At 37.6% G+C, this 21188-nt stretch overlaps 1 protein-coding gene and 1 pseudogene across 9 annotated transcripts in view; one reads left to right on the top strand and one right to left on the bottom strand.

Annotated features, from left to right (window-relative positions):
- The window catches only part of Cep128 (centrosomal protein 128), a 366411-nt gene that overhangs the window by 237218 nt on the left and 108005 nt on the right, over positions 1-21188 (top strand). The gene's annotated exons all lie outside the window — the stretch shown is intronic.
- Positions 301-8986, bottom strand: LOC128110590 (mitochondrial amidoxime reducing component 2-like; annotated as a pseudogene).

The raw sequence follows: 21188 nt of genomic DNA, 5'->3' as shown, positions 1-21188 counted from the left end.
TGGTGACCATGTTAGCACATAAATACTCAGGGCATGATGACTTGCTTTCTCACTTCTCCTCAAACAATATAATGTAAAATTTTTTTTTTTAAATTGCAGCTTTCTAAAATTGACTCTTTAAATTTTCCTTACTCAGCAATATTAAAGGCAAAACTTAGAAAATGTAACAGCTGGGGTGACATTCCGGGTAATTGTACAGACAATTTCACTTTTTTTTTTTTTTAAAAAACCCTCATTATCTAAAATGCATACACCCTCGTATTCCCAAATCACCTCTGGTACTTTTCTTGGATTATTAACTCAGGTCATATGCAACTCTGAAGGAAAAATTGATTTGTTTGCAGTAGAAGATGCCTGGCAGTACCGATTCACTGAAGTATCTCCTAGAGCCTGAAAGCATGTCACCTGGTGGACCCACCAGTCCATCATCTGATACACAGGGTCACCAACTCTCAGGATTCTGGGTTTTTTTTTTCCCCACTGAAAAATATGTCCCTCAAAGAGGGAATGACTGACATGTACTCTTCTCAGAAAGGCCAGACAGGTAGTAGCTTTTCACGGTTCCAGCAGCTCCTTCCTGTCTGGGTCCAATGTAGTCCAAATGCACCTGGGGTAGCTCAACACATTTTTCATCTCTATATCACCAATTAGGAATTCATCCTAGCTATCCCCCTCAAAAGTGTTGCAGCCCAACATCACCATGTTTGGCTTGAAATATTCCATCTTCATTTTCATCTTCAGCCTGGATCAACCATGGAGGCTTCACAAATCATGTGAATAGGGTTGCAGTCTGGGTAGTGTACCTCATAATTCTGAAGGCAATTCTCAGAAGGATTGAGTTTCTTTGTTGTCCTGAGGCTGGTCTCAAACTGACCCAAGCTGTAGGATTGCATCTTCAGAGAGTTGGTGAACCACTGAGCTTCCTCATCACCACAGTCTTTGCCCTTAATGTCAGGACCAAATAGTCTGCAGTTGTGAATCTTATTTGAAGAAGGCAGCTTGGTAGGCAAAACCATCTGGTCCGTGCCTGGAGCTGTGAGGGTTGAATAGTGGTTCTCCAAGGTGATGAAGACCAGCCTGAGGTGGGTTCCTGACTGGCAGTGATGATATGTCCATCTTTAACCACAATCCAGAATCTGGCACACACTTTGTCGCAGTGCAGCGTCATTTTGGTGTACATGGTCTTGATCAGGTAGATCCAGACCTTTGACACTGTGCCCATCTCCTGCAGTCACCTCGCTGTCAAGCCACAGTCCCCAGCACGCCCATGGCCAGCTCCAGCATGGTGACACTGAGCCAGGTGCTCCACGGCTTCCCAGATAAGTTGAGGTGGGCAGAACTGAGGATCTGGAGGCGCCCATGTTAAACCACCCCACGCAGCCAGGAGCAGTTGGGATTTTCAGATTTTAATGTTTTTGCCATGTTTGGGACAGTTTTCTATTCGAGTTACACAGGGTGAGGGATAATGGGCTCGTTTCATTCTTCTGTAACGAACCACTCATTGACACCCTCTCTGTTCTTCAGTGGAGGTTTTGGGCAAATTTATTTGAAATCAAGTGCCCTGCAGATACATGTGTTCATTTATGGATCTATTTCTTTGGTCTATATGCTTATGTTTTTGTCTGTTTATTGTTCTTTCTGTTATTGTGGCTCTATTCCAGAGGTTTGCTTCAGTTGTACTTTCGTTTTCATTTGCTACTAGGAATTCTAAAACTTAAAATGTAGTTAATGACTGTCATGTAAGAGTACACCTGGCAGTCTCTTTATTTGTATAATTTCTATACTTTCTCTTGCTGTCTGTCTCTACCTTTATTGCACTGTGTTCAGATAAAATATAAGGAATTACTTCCACTTTCTTATATGTATAGTTTTTTGGCTTGTTTTTGGCTTCTATTTGTTTGATATATTGAGTTCCATTTATTTACTTTCAGTCTGTTTGCCTCCTTCCTAGTGAGTTGAGCTTCTTATAGTTGATAGACAGTTGGCTGATGGTTTATAATCCATCCATCCATCCCATCTAAATCTTTAAATTAGAGAGTTAAGGTCATTTACATGCAAGGTTATTACTGAGAGGGATTTACTGATTCCTGTAATATTATTGGCTAATTTTTTTGATTGGTCTTTTTCTCCTCTATTTTTGTGAGTTTGGTCTACTGAGTTGGGCATAATTCTGTCCTAGTTCTCATTTGCCTATCTGTTCATCTCATGAAATTTATTCAGTCTCATACTCTGGGCATTATAATAAACTATCTTCTTTCTGTCAATCTAGGGTTCCTTCAAGTATGTTCTGAGATGCTGTCCTTGTGATTATTAACTGTTTTTTTTCTCTCTGTGTATGTGTGTCCTTCTTTTGAACTGACTGTTCTTCTATTTTAGTTCCTAAATAACTTTGTTTTGAAGAATAATCCTTTTTGCTGCTTACTTTTATTTATTTATTTATTTATTTGAGTTTTTGAGACAGGCTCTGTGTAGCCCTGATGGTACTGGAACTCACTTTGTAGACCAGGCTGGCCTCATACTCACAGAGTTCCATCTGCCTCTGCCTCCTGAGTACTGAGTGAGGGGACTCAATGCATGTGCCCCCCCCCCCCAGCCCTCTTACAAGCGGTATGCTTTTCTGGCTTTGGGGATTTTCACTAATGTCATTCTGATATATTTGTCTTTGGGACTTTTCTACTGTAGTTTCAGATACTATATTCTACACTTCTAGTTTTTATTTCAGATTTGTGATGTACATATAGATTATTTGACTTGGTATCTTTATCAAGTCCCAGAATTATTAGAAGTTATGCAAATGTTTATCTTACTTTTCTTTTTTTGGTGTATAAAGATAGCATTTCCTCAGTCTTGCCCTAATTTTCTTTCTTAGGTCTGATCTGGTCTGTTGATAATGGCTATTGTAGTTTGTTTGTTTGATTCATTGAGTTTATTTTTAACATTCCTTGTTTTTTGTTTTTGTTTTAAATCTAAACTTTCTTGCTGAATTTCTTCTCATACTTCAGACTTTCTCTTTGATGCTGCTGATTCTCTTACCTACCTCTTGAATTTGTTTCCTATTTCATTTATTTGTTCACTCATTTCTTCTTTAAGTCAGTGTCTAGTCTTACAAATTTATTATTGAATTTATTTTCTGGTCTTTTAGCTATCTTAATGTCTTCACATTTGATTATTGAAAAATTAAAATTTATTTAAGACACAAGGTGTTGCTTTGTTTTCTTCACATTTCTCGTGTTTCTATGGTGTATTTTATATGTCTTTGTTAGTTTGGATGTCTCTTCCAGTTCTATTTGGAGTTCTTAATAAGCAACCTGTTTTTGAGGGCTTAGCCCTCAGTATTACTGAGATTGAAATAGACTACTTGTAGGTATGTTCCCTGCCCTTTGGCTCCTTGGAGTCCTGGCTGGAATTTCCTGCTGTGCCCCTCCCCGCCTCTGTTTTCTTCTGTGGTGTCCTTTGATTCTTCACACCTATCTGCTGCTTTTTTTCCCCACATCATTGTGACTTCTGATGCCCTTCCAACCCTGCTCTCCTTGGAGCAGAATCTGTTCTTTGTTGTTTTCATTCTACTGGCTTGCCATGTTGTAAGGAATCCACCATCTTACTCTAGACCACTGGTTCTCAACCTTCCTAATACTGTGACCCTTAAATACAGTCCCTTATGTTGTAGTGACACTCAACCATAAAATTATTTCATCCCTACTTCATAACTATAATTTTGCTACTGTGATGAATTGTAATATAAATATCTGATATGCAACCCCATGGGGTCACGACCCACAGGTTGAGAACCACTCCTCTAGAGGGTCAGTATTGCGTGTTGAAGTAGTCATATCTGATTGTTGAAGTAGTCATATCTGATTGGGAGGGTAGAAATAGCATCTAGCAAGTAATTGTGAGGGAAGTAATATCTTCAAGACCCAAGGAATGAACTGATTGTGACCATGTTGATAATGCAGTCCCAATTCTCTGTACTAAACTCTAAAAGAATCCTAGAATTATTGAAGCTGAGTATTGTGTAAATATAATATTCTACAAATACACTCTCTAAAAGGTCTAAGAAGCGTGCTGTGAAATTATTGTTCACAGCTTTCTCTCTAAAGCTGCATTATCTTAATGCAGACGTTGTGAACTTGTCTAGAACAAGGAATCCAATCCTCAATGAGATGCTTTTCAATACCTGCACCATTGATATTCTGGGATTTTTATGTCTTTTGGGGGGCAGGCTATGCTGTGCATTATAGGTGTTTATCCACATCCTTTCTATCTACTCAATAGATGCCAGTAGCACACCTCCTCTGTCCTGTCATGACAATCAGAAATGCCGTCAGATATTGGCCAGTGTCCTGTTGTGCAACACTGCACTAGCGAACCACAAAAGGAGTCTTGATAGTTATTCCTTTATTTAAGGATCAGTAGAGGAGTGAAATCAATATACAGTTTACTTTGAAAATATTGTTGTTCAAGAAAAAGAAAATAGTACTTAAAGACTCAGAGAAAAAACACAGCTTTGAAAACACTGTTCTTTTAAGTTTCAAGAGAAAAGTTCCAGAATGTTTTATGGTTGGCACTCAACAGAATACAAGACCTCAAGTGAGGGGTTGCAAAATAGGAGTAGAAGTTCCTGTAGAGAAAATAATCCGAAGACCTGGGAGATGTCTCAGCAGGTAGAGAGGTGACTGTGTACAGACCTGATTGATAAGCTGAGCTCATTCCTGGGACCTTAAAGGTGACAAGAGAGAACTGACTGTTGAGTTCTGACCTTTGACCTCCATACACACCATAGTGTGTGCACACTCACTCATATGCACACATACTCATTAAGTCAATCCATAAACAAAGACACTGAGAAAAACTAAACGGGAATGTAGAGGAAAATTGTATGGAAGGGGAGAATTAGGTCCTAAGGAGATTGGGACAGCTAATGCTATGCTAAACTGCAGTGATGTAGGCACTCTCAGACCCTCCAGTCATATCTCCTGAGTTTATTTGTGTGCATATTTACTTTTATCAATGCATAAATGAAAAGATTCTTTGGCTCAGCATTCTACTTCTAAGAAATTACTGTTAGAAAGACACATGGTTGTTAGTCCTAGTCTTTTGATACCAAGTGAGATATTTATATTTGACAAAAGGAATGAGAACCCTGAGTTAGTCACAGGACATCTGCCTCAGTGTCCTTTGTTGAGCACATTCATTAGAATATTTAATGCACTATTGCATATCCATTTGCAATGATGACCAAGGAATATTTAATGATCTGAATAGATAATCACATTTAGAAAAAGCAAGTTATGTTGTAAGTATAGTGTGAGCCAAGTCCTGGGACTCCTTGTTTAGAGTGTTTGCTTTGGACATGCTTCTGCTCCAGTCAGACTGGATATGGTGTCAATTACTACCTGTGCCATTTTTGGTGCCTATTGCTGAGTATCCGCACATCACAACCATTCGTGCATTCATTGCCTAATTAGGGTGTCCTTCATATTTCCTAAGGCCTTTGAGCTGGTCCAGGTGTCTGTTGGGATGTCCACTGGACTGTTACTGATTCAGCTATGCTGCCATCTCCCTTGAGGCCAGGCCCCTCCGGTGGCACCACTGCTGACCTACCAGAAGCTATGGAGCCACCCAGCATTCCTTTGAGCTTATGCAACTAAAGAAGCTTCTAAAGCAGTGGTTCTTACACCAGGGTTCAGAAGCATCCCTCACAATTGCAAAAGCATTTAATGACCTTGATGAATGAAACATTTCTTTCAAGTTTGTTCCAGATCTCTGTCTTCTCCGCTATTCATAAGTCTCTGAATTCTCCTTGGTTCCTGGGCTAGCAATAAATCTTAGTCACATATCCTAGTTTAGAAATTACTTATTTTCAGTAACAGTAAAACTTTGCTACTAGACAGAACTCAGCTGCCTTTATTAGTCTTTCTAGGAGGTCTCTTGTGTTTTGATCTTATTTTCCTGCCACTCTTTTTCTATCTGCTGTTTAAATATCTCTGTACTGATAGAAGTCTCAGTAGTTTTCATATCAAGTTCAAGGTAGAGCCAGCTCCTTCTCATTGTATTTCCCCCACTTAACCACATTACAAATTGGGATTGAATTGTATTGCTAAGTTGTTCTGACATGACTGTTTTAATTATTTATAATCGACCTTCATTCACTCCTAGGATGACAGGGTTGACTAGGGAGGAAAAGCTCTATTTTGATCTCTTAGTAAATTCTCACCAGGTCCCAGAATATACTCTATTAACTGCTATGAATAGTTTGAAAATAAGTTTTAAAGTTTAAAGAACTTTAATTCAGTGAGTATGTGTTTATTCATAGTGAACATTTTATTATAGATCAAATTCTAGAGAAAAGGAGCAGTAGTAGTCTCTGTGTCCTAGTTTGCTCCCCATTGCTGTGACTAAAAACAACTTGCAGGAGAAAGGTTCTTTGTTTTTTTGTGTTTTTCATCTTACAGCCCATCACTGAAGGAAGCCAGGGCAGGAGTTCAAGGCAGAGACCTTGAGGTAGGAAGTCAAGTAGAGACTGTGGAGGAATGCTGCCTACTGGCTTGTTCTCTGTAGCTTGCACACCATAGTTCTTAAACAGCCCACCAGGACCCAGTGCCTAGAACTGCCCATGATAGGCTGGACACTCCTGCATCAGGCACTAACAAGAAAATGCCCGACAGACTTGCTTATTAGCCATTCTGATGGAGGCATTCTCTCAATTGAGGTTCCCTTTTTCCAGATGACCCTAGCTTGTATGAGGTTGACAAAAACTAACCAGCACACTCTATATTCTTGTCTGGGCTTACAATCAAAAGAGAAATGGTACAAAGGCAACATTAGTTGTGTGTGAGTAAAAAAAAATGAAAAGACAAGTGGATACTTAGTTGAGAAGGTTCTTATGCTCCATGCTAATACTATAAACACTAGTGAGCCCATGTACTTTTTTTTTTAATGCTTAGGATAGTAGTTTAAGGTTTAATTTAGAATGATGGTTATAAGTGTATTGTAATAGAGAATGTTGAAGATGTAATCTAAAGCAAGAGCAGTGCTGTGAGCAGGTATATGGTGTAGCTGGATTTGCACACTGTTGGTAGACAGAGCCTGTCACTATCCAGTTGTGGATCCACTGAGGGGGAGATTTCCAGAGGAACTCAGAAGTTCCCCAATACGGGTTGTAGTGAAAGATAAATGAACTTGCAAAGCTACGTTCATGGAGAACCATTGTGTGTAATATGCTTAGTTCTTGGAGTAAATTCTCAAAGAATATAAATAATCCAAGATTATATTAGTTGGCTATGATGGAGCTGGATAATTCTCTTGCTCCAGAGCTCAAGCTTTTGGCTTTGGGGGTAGAAAGAGAGTGTATAACAACTTCAGTTTTATATGATGTGTTTCAGATCTCTTTGGACTTCTGCTTTGCCACATCCTCTAGAAGACTATTAGCATTTTGACCTTAAGGTCTGAAAAAGACTGTCTGGGTGGCCAAATTGGGGTTATATTTACAAATGAATCCTTGTTCAAGTCATTTTTAGCATTGTCTAAAAGTTAAGTCTACAGTGAGAAGAGAGTTTTGTGTGGAGCCCTATCATCTTTTAGGAATGTTAAAAAGCTTAACCAGGGAAGGTTTTAGAGAAATTAAGGATCAGAGAGAGAAAAACAGGATGTTGTTGAAGAAGAAAATTTGAGGAGTTGGTTTGGCTGTAGGTAAATTTAAGTAAGTCATTTAAAATGTCTGTTGGACTCAGCAGTTGGCAGAGTATCGGTAGAAGTTTCAAGCCTTTACAGTATTGGGAGAAATTAATACAGGGATGAGTGAAAATAACACCAACATACTGTTCTATGTTGGGAATGTAGTAGTCTTCACCTATTACTAGTATTTACTAGTCTGAGCTTTTTTTTTCCTATAAGAGTAATGATAATTGATTAATAAAAAATTATACTCCATCTCAAGCTTGGCCTGTCTTATCATTAAAAAATGTATATTTTATCTGATAGAAAAGAAAGGTAGGGATGCACCCTATGTTTAATTAGATGTATTCACATTATACTCTAGCCACTTACACTGAGCAGTAATAGATTCCTATCTCATTTGCAAAAGAAAGTTGCCACTATCAAAATACGTGTTCAAAATTAAATAATAATAGTGGTAATAGAGAAAAAAATCCATCATTGAATTTTTCCCAAAATTAAGCAACAATGATCTTTTCATGTTCTGAAGGATGGTGGTTTGAAGGAACACATCCTTCCTCTGGTCTTATAATCTCTTTCATCTTAATGCATGAGAAAGTCGCTTTCACAAGAAATCCCTTTTGTGTTATTTGTTGTTATTTTTGGACAGACTATGCTAAATTCCATTGTTTGTTCTTTAGTTCTGACAACATTTAGTAACAATGGTCAACTCTTCTTACCTATAAACTTCAGAACAAACTGTTTCGCAATTCCTGCAATTCTTCCCAAAGGAGTCAGGGCATTTGCTTTGTCTCGCTCCGTCACTTGCTTCATCTTGCTCTTTGGGTTTTTTGGTTTGTTTGTTTTTTGTTTTCGTTTTTAACACTAAGAGATGAAGGTTAGTCATTGTGAATAGAGGGTGGTCAACTGCTTCAAAAGCATACAAACCAAGACTGTGATCCCTAGTGATGTGGTTATGTGAGGCAGATTGTATCAGAACAAAGACTGTGGGTGGTCTATGGACATCATTTTATAGAATCTAATAAATGTCAACAAGAAGTACATTTTAGATGGACACAGAATACTTTATTGTCTCTTAATCATAATACAATGAGTTCACTCCAGGCACACATTGCTGGGGAGAATTCCAGTGGTTCTAAACTTACATTTACTTTTCTTCCACAATCTTCTCTTGGGTTGTATATAATACCCTCAAGCTGTCTATGGAACATACTGGAGTTTCTTGCTTCAGCCCTTTTCATCTGGTAACTTATCCCATATGTTAGCCTTTGCATAGAGTTGATTAATCTGTACTCACCTTGTGAACCATGTTTTATATGTGTCAGAATAAGGATTGTTTGAATAACTTCATACTCAAATATTTTAGTTGTGTGAGAGTCAATGAGTTCAGCTATTATTTGTGAATAATTTTAATATCGATTTGGTTCTCTAGGTCATTTTCTACCTTTGTACCCTCTACTGTGGATGTGTTATTGTTTAACTTTGTGCCTGGATCATAACCATATATTGATTGGAAAGTTAGGGCACTGTATTCCATACTATTTTACTTACCTCACTTTTCATAGCTTTGCAATAGGATAAAAGAAGAGAAAAAAAAGCCTGTATCATTTTTTAATATCCAGTGGCTTTACAATAAAGTACTTACTGCAGAAACACAGTGATGGTTCTGTACTGAAATTGAAATTCTAGGTCTTGGTGGAATTCAGCACTAGCATTTCAAATGTTTGTATATACTGCTTTTATTCATCTGTGCTTGGAATCTTCAGTCTCAAAAGATGTATATTATGCATTTCCTTAAGTTCAGTGATCAATTCGATTAATATTCACTGAATTTCCACCATGCTGGGGACTGTTTCTACCCTTTTGAGATTCATCATTTCATTGTGAAAGGGGAAGAAAAAAATGTATATCAGTGGAAATATAATTTTTTATATCTGTGAAAATTGTTGCACACTTATTAAGAAATGTAAGGACAGGGATAGAAAAGAGGGTCATTTGAAGATGAGACATTGCTGAACAGGTGACCATGGAACAACATCTGAGAGGTCAGCACCACACACTGGCTATCTGGGAAAGCATCCCTTTTGTGATTTATGTTCAGTCTAAGGGATACTAGCAAAACATGAAACTGAGTGGTACCTGTGGCAAAAATCAGAAAAAAAAACAATAGATTTACAAATCCATAAACAGAAGGTTTTAGAGAACTCATTATCTTGACCTCTTGGGAGAGGTTTGCCTGGCCTGAAGCCCTTAGAGATCATCTGCTGAAAGAAATGGTGTTGATGGAACTGTAAGCATTTATAGTGCATCTAGATAATGCAATCTGATATCATATATATATATATATATATATAATGTATAACCTATTATATAATATCTCATATTATATATAATGTCATATATTATGTAATATCTTATATATTATATATTTGAAGTTCCTCAGTCACACTGGCAGAGAGATGACCATGTAAGATAGCAATCTCATGGGTCAAGAAATAGTACTTAGAGTGTTTTTGGGGAGTCTGGGGAGTCCATGTAGTCCATCACATAGAACATAAAAATAATGCAGAGACTGACCTTTGATGAATATAATAGTTCATATCAGGAATTATGTCTATATGTTTAGAAAATATTTCTGGATTATCTTCATGCATTATACAATATTCAGGGAATATTTACCATGGGAAGCAAAGGATTAAGAATAGATTAACAGAAATGGGCTGAATTTAATATGTAAGAGTGAGGTAGCTAGCAAGAAGCCTGAGCCATAGGCCATGCAATTTGTAATTAATATATGCCTCTGTGTGTTCATTTGGGTCTCAGCGGTTGCGGAACCTCAGGGCCGTGGGAGCCAGGTGTGAACAGGAAAACTTGAGATACAGAGGTGCAGAGTTTAAGCAAGCTAGGAGGTTAGGATCCAGTCCTAGGGAAAGCTATAGAATGAGTTTGAAGCAGTGGCAATGGAATGATGAGCAGCAACGGAACTTGAAAAAGAAGTTAAATGATTTCCTGCTACAGACTGGAAATGACATTCGTGTATTCTTGGCATGTAAAATGAAGTGACTTTTTTGTGGTGTTCCTCACCAATGGGGAGAATTTCAGAAGAGGAGCAGGCTTTGGAGAAGAGAACAAATGTGTTTATGTAAAGCATAGTGCTAAGGATAGCTGAAGGAAAAACAGCATAGAAATGAGAGGCAAAATGGAAGAAGAATTGACGTGAGTGAACCACTCAAAATAAGTAGAGGAGTGTCTTTAGGTGATAAATTAATGGATAGTGTAAGACAACCTGTGTTCCTGAGGAGTGGGGTGTGAATACCAGCACAGAATGTGGTGTATGTTTGTGTGTGTGTGTGTGTGTGTGTGTGTGTATGCGCGTGTGAGTGTGCGCCTGTGCCTGTGTTTCTATTTGTGTTTATGTGCATGTGGAAGCATATACATAAACACAACAGAGGTTGACATCTAGGGTCTTCTTTAATTGCCATCTACTTTGTTTTTTAAGGCAGTGTCTCTCTGAACCTGGAGCTCAACAATTCAACCAGTCTCACTGACCAGCAAGCACCAGGTAGCCTGTGTATACCTTCTTAACACTGGGAATATAGGCATGTGATGTCATGCCTGGCTTTTTATAGGGGCTCTGGGGACCTGATCTCAGGAATTTATGGTTGCATGGCATATATTCTACCTACTGAGCCATCTCCCTATCCCAAGAAGTAGCTTTTTTAAATATTTGAACATTAATAAGCTATTAACTGCTACCATTTAGTGTCTCTAACAGTTAATGTACATAAATATAGTTCCCAATAGGTATAGTTACATCTAAAAAGGTCACACAGCACCACACAATATTTCAGAGACTAAGAGGACAAAGAAGCAGTAAATAATAGGAGCCTGGTCCAGCCCCAGACTTAGGTCTCTTTACTCTCTCGTAGATCTGCAAACTATAATGCTGCTGGATTCACAGTGAAGGCTCATTTAGGTGTTTGCATTAGTAAATTTAAGGCGTTTTCATTCTATAGCATTGTATTCTTTCAATATAACTATCAGGAATGGTCATTACAATTTTAAACTCTTAAATATTTCTGAGACTATATATTAATGTAGAATAATACAATAAAATAACCATTTTCAGATCCTTGCAGATGACACTAGAGAGCCTACTCTGGTTTTGTCCTTTTATTTGCTCTGTGAGTGGTGGAGTTAGGGGTAAGAGTGATGCCGAGGTAGGATGATGTACAGCATCCTGTGATGTGTCTGCATCAGAATTCAGTGTCTCAAGTCTATTATAGGTCAAAGTCAAAGGGAAATTTAATTAGCAAGTGCCTTGTCTATAATTGAGTATGGGCTCCAAGGAGAACATTGTAATGAATTTTCATTGACAAATTAGAGAAGTGATCAGAGATGAATGAGATGAAGCTAGGCATATTTCTTTAAGGCTGATGAAGAGCAGGCAATAGGAAGCTAGAAAGAACAAGCCAAGTAAAAGGATTATTCACAGGCGACTGGCTTCTACAAAGAGAGGATGTGCTTACTGGTGGGTTTGGAAGTCTGGTGCATGGAAGCTGTGTCCTATAAGAATGGCTTTCCACAGATGTGGTATTTTCACACTGATAAACTAAGCAGTGGAAAACTACTCATAGTTGTAATAAAAGAAAGAAAATGTTAAAAATTATAAAATGGAAATTATCTTGATGTCTGTGGCAGGGGATGTACTATAGCAGAAAGAATATATGACTAAAGAAATTGCTAGGAAGTTTTTATTGTAATCAAAGTATTAGGAAGTAGGCCAATATGGTAGCTGAGGAAATGGATAAATCTTTAAGCAGTTCCACAGCAGAACGTAGACTGATAGGGCTGAGGAGAGAAAAAGAACAGAAGAGGGGGAGATAAGTCAGATTTTGAGGTTGCCTTCCCTGAACTAGAAGTTGAGAAGAAGTGATTGTTAGAATAGTGGGGAAATAATGTTGTTAGTTGATTTCTCACTTGTACAATCTGTAAAAAAATACTAGGCTAAAACTCATGAATTGTAGAAATCAAAATACTGGAAAACATGCAATAAAAATGATTACTTTGCTGGGTTTGCTTCCTATTTGTATCTCCATGAATTATCTATATTGACATCATTGCCTTTTGAAAAGCTTTTAAAATATGCATATACATATATATGTGTGTGTGTGCGCGTGCGTGTGTGCATGTATGTATAGGTATATATATATATATATATAGAGAGAGAGAGAGAGAGAGAGAGAGAGAAAACTAATGCCTCATTTATTTATGAGTATAGTTAATATAAGATCAGAATTGTCATCGCAGATTTCAACAAGAAGCTGTATTCTTAATGATGTGTGCTCCTCTGTAAAGTTTCCCAAGGAATTAACCAGAAACACCAATTATCATGACTAGCTTATGCTTAAAATCTTGTCGTTATTCTTATTTGCTGGACCACAGAATCTGGACTTAGTAACAGTACCCAGGACTTTGTGACAAACGTCTAGTTTCATTTGTTTTGCTCTTCTTACAGTTTACAGCTGTGTAGAATTATTGATGTTTCATGTACTCGAGAGGAGCTATGTGGTTCAAGAACTCCCACCTAGACATGAGCTTCTTTGACCTCAGAGGCCTCTGTAGGAATCTTGGTACATCTGCAGTTGTTCAGAGTTCAATTACTAGTGTTTAGGAATTTACCAAGAATGGATGCATCACATGAGAACATTTATTTAAACATGGGCCATTTAGTCATGTATTTATTAAGAACTAAACTTGAAGCAGACATTGAGATAGGCAAGAAATACACAATATGATCAGGTAGCTCTCATCCCCAACTTCATAAGCTCTACAGTCTAGCTGTAAACAGAGTACATAGTTGGAGCTCTTGGGTTAGTTATAACTCAATTGGTAGATTACTTTCCTAGCATGCCTAAGGCCATGAACTTGGTCCCTAGCATCACATAAACTGGAAGTAGGAGGTACATGTCTGTTATTCCTGGACTCAAAACACTCAGGGGATATAGACAGGAAGATCAGAAGTTGGCTATATAGCAAGTTCAAAGACAGCCTGGGCTACATGCGACACTGTCTTGAAAAACCAAGATGAGAAAACCTAGGTGTGGGAGTAAGGGGTGAAAGAGATACATTAACTATAAGACTGAAAGTTTTCAATCTAGGGTGGAGAAATGATAGTATATGAAAGATAGAACAAGGCAGAGCAGGAGGGATGTTGAAAATGAATTAAAAAGATAAAATAGGCTGAAGTGTAGCTGGAGAGCTTCTCTTCAGGTCCCACCAAGCCCCCACAGTCCCACAAACCAAGAATAAAATAATCACTCAGACGCTTATATTACTTAAACTGCTCAGCCATTAGCTCAGGCCTACCATTGTCTAGCTCTTACTCTTATACTAAGCCCATTTCTGTTAATCTATATGTTGCCACGTGTTCCGTGGCTTTACCACTTGCCTCTACACGATGTTTCCTGAACGGCAGCTGGCAGGTCTCTCTGCCTCAGCCTTCCACTTCCCCAGTTTTCTTCTCTTTGTCCCGCCTATACTTCCTGCCTGGCTACTGGCCAATCAGTGTTTTATTTATTACCCAATCAAGCAACACATGTAACATACAGAACCCACAGCACTGAAGAGCAAGCAGAGGCTAGTTATGGAATCAAGTGAGCTTGTATGGCATATGAGGAGTGTTGATTTAATTATAGGGCCGCTGGGGCACCTTTTATGCTCTAGGCAAGAGGATTATATGAATGTTTTCACCTCAGTACTGATGGGCAAAATTTCACAGGAAAGCTTTTATAGTGTGAAGCATTACTATTAACATAGTAACCCTTTTGTATCAAAGTGTAGTATCCCTTTGGAAGAAAGCGATAAAAGAAGACAGATTTTTTTTTTAACTTTATCAGATATTTTCCTTTTTAAAATATGTAATAATGTGGTGAGGACTAAAGCGATGGAAGTTTGGTTCACTCTTAGGGAATCTTTGTAAATAAGCACATTGGAAAATAACTCAGCATCCTATATAAAGTTGTATGTACACTTGATGTGTGACTAACAATTCCCTTTGTAAATGTGCAGCCAAGAGAAAAGCTCTTGCACATTTGAACCAGGTGGTACATTTGGGTGTATATTCACCAGAGACAGTATCTCTGTCTCTGTCTCTCTGGCTTTCTGGCTGTCTCTCTCTCTCTCTCTCTCTCTCTCTCTCTCTCTCTTTCTCTCTCTCTCATTTCTTCCCCATCCACAGACTAGAACAATGGTATTTTCATAAAACAATACACTTAGAAATTGTTAAAAAAATAAAACCTTAAAAATGAATATTAAATATGTGAGCATTTATTTTACCAACAAGGTAGAATCTCAGTAATATAAAGTTGTCAGACTAACAAGTCACAGAATACATATATTACCTTCTATTTATATAATATTAAAAGGCATAAAATGAAACAGTGTATTATGTAGGGCTATAAGGAAAGCTGTATATGCTGAATGGTAGCTGTATTATTTCTTCTTGTCATTTTTTTTGACTGTTACTGTAACATGCTTGCTGCTGCTTTTCATATAGATAATTTATATGTTATAGAAAAAGTTAATTTTCCCTGCTTTTGTTACTTTCAAACAGGGTCATATTACAGAGTCCTGGCTGACCTAATACTTGGTATGGAGCTCAGGCTAACTTTGAACTCATGGAAGTCTTCCTGCCTCAGCCTTCAGAGTGCTGGGATTTGAGGCATGCTCAAACACATCCAGCTCAAAAAGCCAATTTTTAATCAGAAGTTGATTTTGTAAAAATACATACAGTAGGATCAAATATCAGATTTGCCAAGCTATGGACTTGTAGTCAGACAGAGCTTGCTTCAGATTTCACTCAGTTACTCTGCAGTTGTAGGGTCTTGGGATTTACAAAGCTCCTTCTTTAATGCAGGTGTGGAAATTCAGTTGTAGTTTTAGGAAATTAACCTTCGTGAATTCTCCTTCTATGGCCAGCTCTTAGACCATCGGTTTGTGTTCTACTCATCTTTACACATCTGGCCTGGAAATCTAGTGCGATCTAGGTATGTTTTTACAACTCAATACTAGTCCAGGACAGTATTTAGTGAAGGTCAGTTCTCAAGTTGCACAAAATAGGAACTATCCTTTTCTCATGCCTCAGTTCCCACATCTGTAAAAATTTAAGTCAGACAAAATTGACTCCCTAGGACCCCATTTTGTCTACCAACCGTCCCTGGGCCTCCTCATTAGGCTACCACTCAGGATTCACAATTATCACAATTCTTTGAAGTTAAATTACATAAACAAATGAGGCTAAACCTCGATGTACTTAGGGAACAAGACACAACTCATGTTGCTCCACACTTCATCAGTTGTAGTTACAACTTCAAATCAGAGATGAGCCTTCTAGAGCTTCATTGACTGGTTTCTTCAGCCATGCCATTATGTATGGAGACTGCTAGTGGTAAAGTTGTCTTCATTACGCAGAGTGGAGATGAGTAAACATGGTTTATTGTATTCAGGTCTCTTTGTGGCCTCTAATTTCGGATATATTGGTTCTTTCAGTTCTTTAGAGCAGTATAAGTTGAATAGTAAGTGTACCCCCTTTGCTCTTCTCTGAGCATTTATCCCTCTGTCCTGAATGTAATTTCTATTAATCATTAAAATGTTGATTCCCTTAAGTTCTTAACACACACACACACACACACACACACACACACACACACACACACACACCTCTTTAAATTTTCAAAGTCAGAATATCTCATAATTGTGTGCATGTGTGTATGCACAAGTGTATATTTACATTTATAGAAGACAATCCGGTATATTGGTCTGGGTGAAGCCTCCCAGATATTCATCAGATTCTTAAAGCAGATGATCACTAATCTACTATTGTTGGACATTAGATTCTTTGGAAGATGGGACTGTTGAAAATTACAAGAAATTCTTTGCATATATATAATTCAATGTTTTAAACTACACTCAATTGTAGCTCTTTGCTTAAACAGGTATGAATTTTTTTGTTTTTTTTTATAAGCATTTGCTTCTTAAATTTTCTCATAAATGAGAACTAGAAGCCCTGCCAAACATCCTATACACGGTTCTTTTACAGTGTTTGCAGGATCATTTCCTCCTGTTCATCTTAGATTAGCCTGTACATTAACAGTGATTGTTTTATGATTCTAGCATCAGGCATTGCTTTGTATTTTGTATGTAGATAACTAGTCTTTGTTATATTGGCCAGTCCTTATCTAGTGCAAACTTCTATATGTTCCGCCATGAGAACAAATTATGCAAGTATAACAGGAATATTTGTTTATTGGCTCATGGAACTGGGGTTTTTATCCTTATAATTTACAACTAATGTGTGTATTACTGTAACCAGTAAGAGCCTATTGTGATGTGGTATTGACCATATGGCTCAGATTCTTTCAAAGGCTGAGTTTGGGATATTTCTTCACAGCTCTTAATTTGTGGGTTACAGCAATGTTCATGATTTCATTTAAAGAGAATAGGCAGATGGACTAGCCTAATGAATGTTCCTCCCAGCTAAGTGTAAACTCTACAGCCTGGAGAAAAGTTAAATATCAGCTATTCTACCACACTGTCATGGTTCTTAATTTTAGTAAAACATATTCATTTATAATCACATAAGGAATTCTATAGTGTTTCGAAAATCACACTTGAATAATTTACAATGAATTGCTCTTAATTGTTGGAACTTCATTTTCACTTAGAACCTAAAGCCATGTAATAAAAGTGTCCCCTTTAGATGGTAAAGCATGATAGTTATAATAATTAGCATTTAAACCTGATGGCCTTGATCACGGTCCACTGATCACCTTGCTTCCATCCCGCTGAACGAAGCAGAAGGCACTGTTTTATTTCTTGTTAGTGTTGATGATCATTATATGAAGATGTCATCCATCTAGGTTGGGTTTTAAGGAGAAAGATGGGAGAGATACAGAGCTGAATATTGAGTTTGTTGTCTTGAGACTGCTGCATACAAACTCTAGGCACTAAGCTATATCCTGTTTCGCCAAAGAAAAATTTAGTATCCTATACTTTATCTGCCTGACATTTCTTTACAACTTAGTTTAATATTTACAAAGTTCTTGATCGGCCCAATGAATAGCAAACTATTCCATCAAAACACAATAAATTTTGATGATTCTACAAAAAAAGCAAAACATGTTGTTAATAGGATAACTAATTTGTGTGTTGCTTCTAGAAATATAGTATCAGAGAAATATGTGAGTGAAAAGTTACAGAAACTCAGATTAAGTAGGTTAACCTTAAGCCACTTAGAACCAATGAGCCGTAAAAGCCTTGTAGAAAACCTTCGTGCAGACCTGAGGGTTTTTCTAAGAATGTGCCTTATGCCATTGCACTTGTACAAACCTTTCCTTATATGGAAGAATTTGACCTAGATCCTTTATTAATAACTTATTTCTACAATTTCTTAGTCTCCTAGCACAGGAGATGTTTTCTGTCTGAAAAAGAAATTTATTCTTGAGTATGTGTTTGGAATGTGAAAGTCCACTATCAGATAAATTTTGTCCCTCTACGCATGGAACAAAACTACATAAATACATACTTAAGGATGCTCCTGTTTCTCCACACGTGGAAGGATATGGGTATGCCAGTTCACATGTTGAAAGTGGCTTATGTATAAGAAAAATGATGTTCTCTTTTTATCTTCTAGTACATTAAGACTATTTAGTACATTAAGACTATTTGTAGTTTGTTTTTCACAATTTGATGCTTGTTACCATACCTAATGATTTGGCATTTGAGCTAAATAAAATGTCCCCTCTGTATGTAAAGTACAAAGCTATTAATAAGTAAATATGTATGATGCTTCCTGGGATAGGGAGGAAAGAATTGTTCACTAGCATTCACTCTTTGAGGCTTTTCTCTAGTTGCCACATAAAGTCTCAAGCTCTTGCCTAAAACCATGTACTTGCTATTGCAAGGGCAAGTTCAGGGATTAGCTGGGCCTGTGAAACCACCCTATGGGTCTGTAACCCATGTGTGTAAAGTTCACTAGACTTTCTATCCTGCAGTCAAAGCTCTTTCCTGATTCTCATGCTCCTGAGAACTAAACTGCCCTTAAAAGAGCTGTACTGAGGAGATTTTTGAACTGCTTTAGACACACTGACCGCTGACACCGGGGAAAACCCCTAAGGGAACTTGAGGGCAACCTCTGGTGTAGGCTTTGCTCTCTTAGCTGAGTAGAATTGGGCTCTATTTGCATTATGTCTAACGCTAAATATTTGGGTGAGCAGTCACTGTTTTAGATGTTAATAAAGATTTTCTAATCACTTTTGGAATCCCTGCAGGGTTCCCATTTTATTCTTGAATTATACAACTTTCAAACCCTTCTCTTAAATGAGATTCAAATATATGTGCAGTTTACTACATCATGAGTACAACAAATGATACTAGTTTAATGCTCTATTCACTCACTAATTTGCCTATCACATGTTACAGGAACATTTACAATGAGCCTTATGGTGTTGTACCAGGATCAGTAGCAGCGGCAGCAATGAGATTCTGTGCAGAGGTTAAAGTTTTATGTGATATTTGCGTCCTATTTTGTAATATTTATGTGTTTCTGTAATATTTGATGGTTGGTTGAGAATGACAAAGGTCTATTTGAAGTTGTTCTGAATGGGGAAGTTAATCTAACTTTTGCGGAGAAAATGATATCTTTTTTAGGTGTATTAAATGCTAATGTTTTATTTTTAGATTTTTTTTTAAAAAGGTAACTCTGGGGGTATTAATTTCAATTAGTTTCAATCACTGATTTTTGTGTCACTGACCGCATGAAAATCTGATGGAAACTTTACTTACTATACAGAAAAGTACACACATGCACACCTTTCCTGACTTTAAGATCAGGGAAGCCTTTGAGTAGCCATTGATTCTAAGTATGAATATCCTTATCTTTAAATTGTTACAACATTCAGCTCAAATCAATGTGCTTTCAAGGTATGTTGCTTTTATCTGATTTATATCATCCTAATCTCAGGCAAAGGGGTTTGAAGGGAAAAACTATGTATACTTAATGACTAGTTTTTACCTACCTTGTTCATGCATTTTATTGGTTGTCCATATTTCTTATAATGTATATATATATATATGTATTTCTTATAATGTATATATTTCAGTCGTAAGTTTGAAGAATAAAATCCAGGATCCTCTAAATCAATGAATTCTATTTCAGGATTGGCTGATTACGGGCCCAGGGGTAACTCTGGCTTTGTAAAGTAGTAGAGTATTTGAAAAGGAGAAGGTAGAGCCTGTGACGCCTACAGTGTTTATCAACTGGTCACTTGTAGAGGAAGCCATTGGCTTTTGTTTCCTCTCCACCAAATTCAGCAAATGTTTGTTGAGTGCTTCCTTCGCTGATCCATGTGACATTCCGCCTTGATGTTTGTCTGCTTCTTATCTTGATACATATGTTCTTGTTGCATAAAATGTGAGCATATATTAGAACATTTTGTATGTCTTGACCACAAAGTGTAAAGCATTTTTTGGATTATGGAAAATGTTTTCTACCTTGAATAAAAGAGGTTGGCAGCACATAGGAAAGCTTGGAGGTGCCCTGGGATGAAAAATAAAATGTTGAGGATGCCACATTTGTCTAGGTGTGAAAAGAAAACAACAAAGGATGCAGGAATCAAGCAAAACCACTTGAATCCACATACCTATTTTTAGCCGCAGAAATCCCTCAGCAGCTCCCTAAAATAATCCATGCACTCATGTTTTTCTTCCACTCCTTTGTACCTGTTGGTTTCCATTTTAAAAGTTAGGCAAGCAATTCCATGTCTCTGACTTCTGCCCTTCTCCTCTTGCTTATAAGAAATGAGCAAATGGAGAGGTGAAAGGTCACAGCCTGCACATACCTGCCCCTGAAAGAAGCCAAAACCAAAAGGTCTAATTTTAGCCGTCCTTCCTTGGGGATATCAGAACAGTCACTAACAGGAATTGTTTGGAAGTCAGTAAACAATGTGCTGTAACATATGAGTCATTTCAAAAGAACAGAGGCATGATTTTCATGTGATAGCAAATGGAAAAAGAAACAAGACACCCCTCGTAGCCAGCATAAGACATGAATTATCAGTGAAAAATGTTGAGGTTAGAGATATTTTGAAGTCAAAGCAAAAAATATATGTCAGTAGATTTAGAACTGACATTTGTGAAACAAGAAAGCTAATGAAGTTCACAAACTAGAGTGCACCCCTCCTTCCATCTTGCCATCTTTTTTTTTATTCCTCTATTTTACATCCCAGCTGCAGCCTCCTAACCCATCCCCCACTCAGTCCCTCCTCCGCATCTCCCCCCTCCCACCCATCCACCTTTTCTTCTATCTCATCCAGGAAAGGACTATCTCCTGTGAGTATCAATAAAACATGGCATATCAAGTTGCAGTAAGACTAATGAGCACCTCCAAATGCATTAAGGCAAGGTGACCCAGTATGAGAAGTAGGCTCTCAAAAGCTAGTAAAAGAGTCAGA

Source organism: Peromyscus californicus, unplaced genomic scaffold (assembly GCF_007827085.1).
Source record: "Peromyscus californicus insignis strain IS unplaced genomic scaffold, ASM782708v3 Scaffold_15__1_contigs__length_86483966, whole genome shotgun sequence".
Classification (NCBI taxonomy): Eukaryota; Metazoa; Chordata; class Mammalia; order Rodentia; family Cricetidae; genus Peromyscus; species Peromyscus californicus.
Note: the sequence above shows the minus strand (reverse complement) of the source record. Positions and strands in the feature narration are given on the sequence as shown.